The following is a 9,859-nucleotide window of genomic DNA, read 5'->3' on the forward strand; positions in this document are numbered from 1 at the left end:
AAAAAAATGTAAGTTAGGAATTAAAATGAAATATGAATATACTTTAATTTTGGGTTTTGTTGGATTTTTTTTTTTTTTAAATAACTTTGCCAATCATATATATACAATTAAGAAAAAAATTATAATTAAAATATACAATTATTACAATAATAAAAATCATATATAAAGTTGTTGCGAATAAACTCTTGGTTTGATTTAATAAATCATATATAATGTTGTTGTGAATATAACTCATTCGTTTGGGATGCATCAAAGGCTACTCACTATCCCAGGTATTATTAATTATCTCGAATCAAGAGGCATACACCATATAAACCAGATTGAAAAAGTTGGCCACTCCACTATATGGGGCCAAGCATGGTTATCTGGGACAGACCTTAACCTTGACCAACAATGGATGGAGGAGTGGCATCACTACACCAAGGAACTATCAAGATCAAATGTTAGGCTTAGAAATTGACTAGACCGGCTAGTGTGGGCACATGCCCCTTCGGGTATTTATTCCCCAAAATATGGATACAAATTCCTTATGTCAAAAAAGGGATGGGGGAATCCGGAATGGTGGGTGAATCACATTTGGAAGCTAAAATGCCCATCAAAAGCAAGAATCCTCTTATAGTGCATCCTAAGAAACAAAGTTCCAACATGGGATATTTTACAAAGGAGATTTAAGTCGCGTCTAAGTAGGTGTGCCTTGTGCAAAAAATGATATAGAATCGATCCAACACCTCTTTCTAAAATTCCCTTTTACTAGGGTGGTTTGGTTGGAATATGGGAGGTTGCTACAGAACAATAAGAAATGGGAAGGGGAAGTCCTAACAGAGGTATGGCAAAAGTGGTGGAAGGACTCTTCGGAAGGAAACCTATGAAATCTCCCTCTTACTATATCTTGGGGTATATGGATGGCCCAAAGAAAAAGTATATTCAAGGATTTGGTTCCCTCAGCATGGCATATTGCTACAGAATGTGTTGTAATCTATGGAAGCATACCTGAGCCAACCTGGGAAGCAATTCCAAGGGTAATAAGGGAGGAACAGATCATAGAAAACATCCCCTGGGCTTATTTTGACGGGGCATCAGATCAAAATAATAGATGTGGGGTAGGCATGGTGATACACATGAATGCTCATAGAAGCCTAAAAGCCTCAGTAGGACTGGGTGAAGGATCCAATAATTATGCTAAACTTCTAGCATTAAAACTCCTACTCTGTTGGCTCACCCACTTGGGAATTCTTTTAGTTCAAATTTTCGGGCTTTATGAATATTATCAAATGGTTCAATCGCAAGAGCAGATGTCAGAATTATATTCTATATCCTTTGTTAGAAGAAGCTAAATATCTTAAACAATTTTTTAATGATATCAAAATATGTCATATTTACAGGGAACAGAACAGTGCAGCAGACCATCATTCTAAAGCGGGTGTCCAACAAGATATGGACTATTGGAGGATAGAATAATCCGAGTTTGAAGAGATCCATGTGTTGGATCAGCCTCCTTTTTGAGACCAAAGAGAGAAAGAATTGAAAACAGATAATGATATTGGGCTCTTATGTTTTTTATGACTGGCTGCTGACCATACTCTTGTTTGGGTTTTTCTCCTCTATGAGGAGGCTCAAGAATTGGTGCAGAGTCTTCTTTTCACTTTGAGATAGTTTCAATGATTTTTGGGTTCCTTCCTGAAATACGTCGATGATAGAATGCTGACCAGACTCCCGATTTGGTTGTTTTCCTCTATGAGGAGGCTCGGGATCTGGCTCAGTGATTTCATTTGCACATTGAGATGGAAGAGTAAGAGTTTTTTGCTTACCATCTCAGAACAACTCTATGTTTTGATGAAAAACATACAGTTCATTGAATGCTTAAATGCATATACTATGTAACTTTTTATTGCCTTAAAAAGAAGTTTGATTTTTTCTTTGGAAAAAAAAACTCATTTGTTTGATATAATAATCTATAGATTTTAATGGAAGAAAATGGCATTCACTTTAAATTACAACTGTTGAGAATATCTTAACTAACCTAATTTATCATAAGTTAATTTTTTTTATACACTCATATTTATATTAAATTAAACAAAATGAAGATTTTAATCAAATATCCTATCTAACGTGTTAGAAAAAACAACGGAACAAAAGGCGTTTTATTAGTGCTTAAATGTACATATATCATTCATTTCAAATTCAACACTATACTCTTACGTATAGTAGTAAAATGAAAAAAACTTTTTATTATTAAAAAATAAAAAGTTATATTTTTAGATATTTAGTAGGAGTAAAAGGTTATTTAGTTATGGATTATTAGAGGGTATGTGATAGTGTAGTTTTCATAAATAATAAAAAACCAATTTGCATTAGTGATGAGTAATGGTTATCTACACTATTAATTATGTCGTAAGGTGTTACCTTTGAGAAAATCTCCCCCAACTGCCACTCTATAGTATTTCAGACCATCGATATTGTGTTAGATGATTGAAACATTATCAGGAGTTCAATGCGAATTTTGGTTGGTTAGGGTGAGTTTGGTTAGTTAGAATTATGTTAGTTGTTGTGATTGCATATTCCGAGTTCAAACAAATGGTCGACATATGCAATTATGGATCTCAATAGATTATTACAACGATCCATGGGTAGTTGAATAACTGAAGGCCACACCACTCTTCAATAGACTGTGACAGTGATCCATGTGTGGTTGAAGAAATCAAAGCCACACCGCTCTTCCAGACTCTACTCACCACTTTTCCATGGAATTCTCTCATGGTAACTAATTAATATTTGTATGTTTATCTTTGTTTATTGTAATATTGAGTTTTCATTGGTTTAAGGGTTACTGCAACTTGTGGCCAATTTTGTTATGCAGTTGATTAGATTCATAGCACTAGGTACTCATTATAATCCTCAAGTAGTTACGTTTACAAAAATTTCCCTCCATTAGCATAGAGAAGCATTCTTGTGTTTTTCTACAATTAATATGTTTGTTTGTGGGTGAAGGATAAAATGATGGGGGAGTTGCATGACCAGGGAAAGACATAAGCGATATTGAACAGAGTTTGAAGATGATTCCTCTATACCCACAAAAGATAAGAGCAATCAAAGTTAGGATTCTCCATGGGGTGAGTGGTGATATCATGGCTCTCTCTCCTCTATTCTATTTAGGTTAGGATTGGAATCAACCAAATTGTGCATGTGTAATAGTGCAATGGTTCATTTGATATTCCAGACCGATATAGGCCCTAGGCTAATATGGATATGGCTTGGGCCTAGATTTCTTCATGTTACTAAACTATAATATGCACCTGATCCCACTTTACATGGATTTTATCTTCATAGTATCATGTATATGCCAGACCCATCCCATTTTCTCAAGACATGACACTACCTTGGTTGGGAAATGACTTAGCAAAAGTAATGGGTTCACTCCAACTGACATTAACTAGCCTAGGTTCAAATCCCAAAACAAGCAAAACATGATCTTTTCATTCAATAATTCAGTAGCATGATTGTTACTCACTGGTGCTCTCAATGGAGTTTAGATCCTTGTAGATGCGACAAAATTCTTGAGATGGAATCCTGACAATGGCATGGTACTCTAACTTTGGAATGCCCAGATGCTTGCTGTTAATGTCCATTAACTTCGTTTTGAAGTCTGAAATCTTTTCCTAGTTTGAACCCATAGAAAGACAAAACCCATCAATTATAAAACCTAAAAGGAAAATGAAATATTGAATGATTGAAATCAAAATGAAACATTAGGTATATGGAGGTCGCTTCAACTTACTAGGGCTTTCAAACATGAAGGTAATGGTGTCGCCTCCGACGTCAGCCTTGGTGGTGATGATGTCATCATTGTTGGTGCACTTGAGCATATTGGCCATATTATTGAGGTTCATCCCCATGGACATGTTCTAGTCACAACAATAGTGCTCGAAGCCCTCAAACCTTAGAAACAAAGAAACGAGGGAAACATGGCTCGAGTCCATACTCTGCAAGGAGAAGCTCGTGGTTGAGAAATCAAAGTTAGCATCGGTGATGAGGTCCTTGATGGATTCCAACACTTTCTTCACAATACTCGCCTGCACAAGCCTTAGTTCTAACATTTTCCTAATGAACACAAAATCTAAAAGAAGAGGACTCCTTCCCTTATGACAGAGCTTGAGAGAAGATGTAATTCATTTTGAGAGAAGAAACATGGGTTGCAAGCAACTGTGGATGTGTGTTTTTAGACTAAAATGACAAGAAATATGCTCTATTTTCCCACTAGAATGAAATCGTTACAACATATTTAACCAGGGAATCTACCAAAGAAAAATGACAAGTCCTATGTGTATCGATAGGTGGAGATATTGGAGGAGGCCTGCTATTTTTGGTGAATTCTGTTATGAAACCAGCTCATAGAAAGATAGAAGACATAGATAAACGACTTCAAAATAAGCCTCTTCGAGGGGGAAACCTACTTTACATTACACAAATGAACAATTCTTAGATGATGCAAATGACAAGACCTCCTTTCTATATATAGGAGTATAAGGCATCATAATATGATCAGATCTGACATAACAATAATAATGTAAGGGCACAATAATAACAATAGTGGGCTTCTATGGGGCACAATAATAAAAATATGGGGACTACATGGGCACAAAAATATAATAAGGGGGTTGTACTAATAACAATAAGGAGTTACAGTAGTAATATAGGGCCCTAACATGCCCCTCTCCTTCAAAAAGTGTTGTCCTCCATGCTTGAGTAGTTCTTGATGCTTCTGTACAAAATTCTTATCCTTACATGTGGAATCTTCAGTGGGTAAGTTCTTCCATTGATGATATACTCTAAAATTGATCAATTTCGTAGTTGTTGGGTTCTTGTTTCTATGGTTGCTCCAAATTACAATATGATTTTTCCTTCCTCGTCAAGTTCTAGCAATATTATTTGAACTAGGATCTTCTGCAACTTTTGAATGAGTGGCCACACTTCTTCATCCTTCTTCCATTCATCCATTGCTTCATTTGTCCAATCTTGTTGGATAATAGAAATAACACAAAACAATGCTTCCACAACCTCATCCTTTCTTGAGAGTGCATTTGCAACAGCAATTTTATTCCCTTTTTTGTAGATGATTTCAAAGTCATAACCCAACATATTTGTCACCCATTTTTTATGTTCTTCTAAAGATAATCTTTGTTCTAAAAAGTATTTAAGACTATCATGATCCATTTTAACTTGAAGTGTCTTCCCATTAGGTAAGGTCACCATTTCTTAAGTGCATGTAGTATTGCCAACATTTCCTTCTCATAAATATCTTGCTTGAGATGTAGCTGTAAAAATACCCAATCTCCTACATCAAAACTTCTTTCATTGCAATGTTGATCTGCCTATTGTTTCATTTGGTTTTGCACCAAAGTGGCGTTGTCCTTTGAAAGTTGGAGAACTTGTTGTTGATGCTCGATGTGATCTTTCACTTCTTGAACATTTTTCTTCTTGATATGTCCTTCTATCTTGAGAGTTTAAGGAGTGGTAATTTCTCCCAGTGCATTACAAGATATGGTCGGATCATTTCTTGATGCTCGATGTGATCTTTCACTTCTTGAACATTTTTCTTCTTGACACGTCCTTCTATATTGGTAGTTTGAGGAGTGGTAAATTTGGGCAATGCATTACAAGAGATGGTCGGATTCATTTCTTCATTCATGATGTGATCTTTCACTTTTTGAACCATTTTCTTCTTGATATGTCCTTCTATCTTGAGAGTTTGAGTAGTGGTAATTCTTGCCAATTATTTACAAGATATGGTCGAATTCATTTCTTCTTTCTCTGGGGTTGGTTCCTAGTGTATATCCTCTTCTTTTGATGTTTCTTTATTCTTTTCTTCCTCCTCTTCATAATCTATGTAAAATAATTTCTTCTCAGCACACCTATGACCTTTAGTGTATTTGTTATCACAATTGTAACAAAGCCCTTTTGCTATTTTTTCCTCCAATTGTTGTGGTGTCAACCTTGTATGTTGTGGAAGGCTAGGAGAAACAACACTTCCATCTTTATATTTGTGAGTGGTAGACCTCCCAGTTGCCATAATTTTGCTTTTAACTTTTCTTGCCAACCTGAATGCCTTCTCCAATGAATCAAGTTCCCAAAGATGAACCTCATGTTGAATGCTATCATTTAAAGTCCCTATGGAGGCATCAATCCTATGCTTCTCTAGAATATCATTTTTCCCTTATATTCAATTTCTAAAAGTCCTCAATGTGCTGTTCCAGTGAACACTTTTGTTTAAGATTTATCAATTGGATAAAGAAGGTGTTTCTCTTTGTATCCTCATAATGCATTATCATTTCCTTTGTGAAAACTGACCACGTAACAAGTGGTTTACGAGAACAAAGCCCTTTATACCATAAAAATTGATCCGGTTCTAAATATGAAGATGCAATACGTACCTTTTGTAATAGTTGTACTTCATGTATATCAAAATAATCTCCATCTGTAGTATGCAATTTACTGGATCCTTTCCATAAAACATCCTCATATCGCCTTTTCTTGATTTTAGGAGCTCAATATTGAAATGAATGTACCTCGATAATTTTGGATCTTCAAGTTCTAAAATTGTAACCTGCAGTAGCCCTCTGTGTCCTCTTTCCAATGCCACCAGTCTAATAGAAATTTGATTATCCAAGAAGGATTTATGCACAATCTCCCATGATGACATGATTATATACCTTTTCAGAAGAGAAAACTTGTATGAAGTTCCATGTGTAATTGTTTTTACCTTTGGATCTGAAAAATATAAATAGAAAACTAAAGTTCGTCCTCCTTATGTAATGTTTTACGAAATTTCAATCTAATTCTCAGAGAAATAGTTATGACAATTTCCCCAGGTCACCTGTTTGGGATGTTATTCTATAGCCTGCAGACTCTCTAACTTCCTCAAATTATATTTCAGAAAATATAGTCATCCAAGATCTGAAAATTTGATCCGAGGTTTACACTGATTTCTTCTCAAATGGGTTTTGTTTTTAGCTTCTGAAACTTTGTGTCAAAAATTTTATAGTGAAAATTCCACTACGACTTGTTTTAGATGAAATTATGGAGCTTGCAAAAACTCTAACTTCCTCAGATCATATCTCCAAAAATATAGCGAGAAAAAATTTGAAATTCAGACCCCAGGTTTAGCATGATTTCATCTCACATAGGTTTTTTTTCTCTTCTAAAACATCACAGAAAAAAATTATAGTGAAAATGCCATGATGTCCTGTTTGGAGTAGTGAAACCCGAGAATCCAAAGCTCTGATACCAAATGTTATGAAAGTAGCTCACAAAAAGATAGAAGAGATAGATAAATGCCTTTAAAATAAGCCTCTTCGAGGGCGAAACCTCCTTTACATTACACAAATGAACAATTCTTAGATGATACAAATGACAAGACCTCCTTTCTATATATACGAATCTAAGGGGTCATAATATAATCAGAGCCGACATAACAATAATAATGTCAGGGCATAATAATAACAATAATGGGCTTCTATGGCGCACAATAATAAAAATATGGGGACTACATGGGCACAACAATATAATAAGGGGTTACACTAGTAATATAGGGACCTAACAAATTCTATGCATACACCTCATTCATACCTCACTCTTCCACACTCTGCTCACCACGTTTCCTTGGAATACTCTCATAACAACTAATTATTATTCGTATGTTTATCTTTATGTAATGGAAGATTGAGTTTTCATTGGTTCAGGGATTACTACAACTTTTGGCCAATTTGTTTATGCATTTGGTATGATTCATACCAACTGGTACTCATTACAATCCTCAAGTAGTCATTCTTACAAAAAGTCCCCTCCATTAGCATAGAGAAGCATTCTTGAGTTTTTCTGCAATTAATATGTTGGTTTGTGGGTGAAGGATAAAATGATGGGGGAGATGCATGACCAAGGAAATACGATAAGCGACATTGAACAAAGTTTTAAGATTATTCCTCTTTACCCAGAAACGATAAGAGAAATCAAAGTTAGGATTCTCCATGGGGTGAGTGGTGATATCATGGCTCTCTCTCCTCCTTTTTAGTTTAAGAGATTTCATTTAAGAATTCTTAATTTATTTTAACCAAACATTCTTTGGTTGTTGTGACATTGTAGATGTGATCTTTGAATCATGAGGGATGCTAGTATGTTCTTCATAAAGACTATTCTTCAAGCTCAATACCTATTCCAATACTTCACTGAGATTAAGGGAAATCTATCATTTTGTGACGAGAAGGGGAGATACAAGATTCAACCTTTTCATTCATTTACTGAAGACCCTCCTCATGGTTGCAACCTATGCCCTCCTAATATGTGCAATTTATTCATTTTTCTCTATTATTACACATTAGCAAACACCCATCTAAACTGGGGTGTTATATTCTTAGTGTTCTAGAATAAAAGCACAGGCTTTGATATGTATATTTGGACCTATAAGTTATGATGTATAGGTATCATTTTCGCATTCAAAGTTATGATATTCATTCTTTAGGATTATTTGGATGAATCTAAGATAAAGAATTTGGATCAGGGATTAGATGGAGATCTGCTTCTATGGTATGTACTCAATGGATAATGCAACCAAATAATACACACAAACACCCAAAGAGTTGATGGATCATTCATATCACTCTTCTTCTCTAGGTGAAAATAATTGATTTATAAATATTTCACGGTGATAATGTCCTATTTTGTAGGGAGAAATAATAGATGAGATGATGCAAAGGTCCTTGGAAGGGGAATCAGTTGATAAAAAAAAATTATTTATCTCGGAGATAGAAGTGGATATTTTTTCCCTTCTTTGAAATTGACGGATGGAGATCATATTTTACCCAGAAAGGAGTAAGAGAGACAATTAAAAAAAATCTTGTTTCCCCATCTTACTTTATGCGATGTTAAGGTCAGACAATTTCTCATGAAGGTGTGGTATTGATTAATTTTTTGGCGGATATCCTCTGTGGAAAATTTTCCCAAGGACTTAGCAAAGTTGAAGTGCATGGATCATCTAATGCAAAGGATGTTGCATATTTGTTTTTCAAATTGACCAAGCCTTAATCATTGTAAACTCTTTCGCACACAACATATATGCTAACCCCCTTTCCCTACTAAGCAACTTCTACAATTATGATTAGTATTAATGACTCATATGGGTATCCGGATACCAAAAGAATTGTCCATATATTTTTATAAAATTGTGTTCAAAAGTTTCATTGAAATCTCACTTCAAAGTGTACCCTTCTGAGAGATGTACATAGATTCATTTGACTTTGAAGGGAAAAGTTTAATATTTCTAAATTTATTGATGCTTCAAAATTTAAAAATTTAAAGAAATTCTATACTTCATACTTAAAAATAGAAAAATTATAATTGTGACACTTAACATCTGTGAGTTGATATATCTCTGTCGTGATAAAAATTAACTATGAATCATCTAAGAAAACCTGGACAATTATGCCATTGAAGTCATAGTTACAGAATGCTATTCATATTGTTTAAGCCAAAAAACATGTTTTTATATACAAATTATATAACAAAAGTTGATATTCTCATTTTCCTGTCACAAAAATATCAAATTAGAAACTCATTACCTATTACAGAGGTATAAGGCTGATAGGGTTGGAAAATGGTGATGAAATTCCTAAGCTAAAGTGAGGAAGGGTTGTAGAGCTCGTTGGCGATGAGAGAGACAATGTAGGATGGAATAAAATTTAACCAATCAAGAACTCAAATCTGAGTGGAAATAGGAGACAGAGTCCAATTTTAACTCAATTAACTATTGAAAATTGAATCCTTCTTCCAAATTTATAATTTTGAAAGCTTTACAACAATTCTACAAGAC

General features: G+C 34.6%; 2 pseudogenes; one reads left to right on the forward strand and one right to left on the reverse strand.

The window, feature by feature from the left end:
* Positions 1–799: 799 nt before the first annotated feature.
* Positions 800–8,866, forward strand: LOC149166081 (inorganic pyrophosphatase 1-like; annotated as a pseudogene).
* On the reverse strand, positions 3,501–4,094 carry LOC149166082 (DNA sliding clamp PCNA-like; annotated as a pseudogene).
* Positions 8,867–9,859: the final 993 nt, after the last annotated feature.

Source organism: Pinus tabuliformis, chromosome 5_1 (assembly GCF_031772625.1).
Source record: "Pinus tabuliformis cultivar Carrire ecotype Pingquan chromosome 5_1, CPIR1, whole genome shotgun sequence".
Classification (NCBI taxonomy): Eukaryota; Viridiplantae; Streptophyta; class Pinopsida; order Pinales; family Pinaceae; genus Pinus; species Pinus tabuliformis.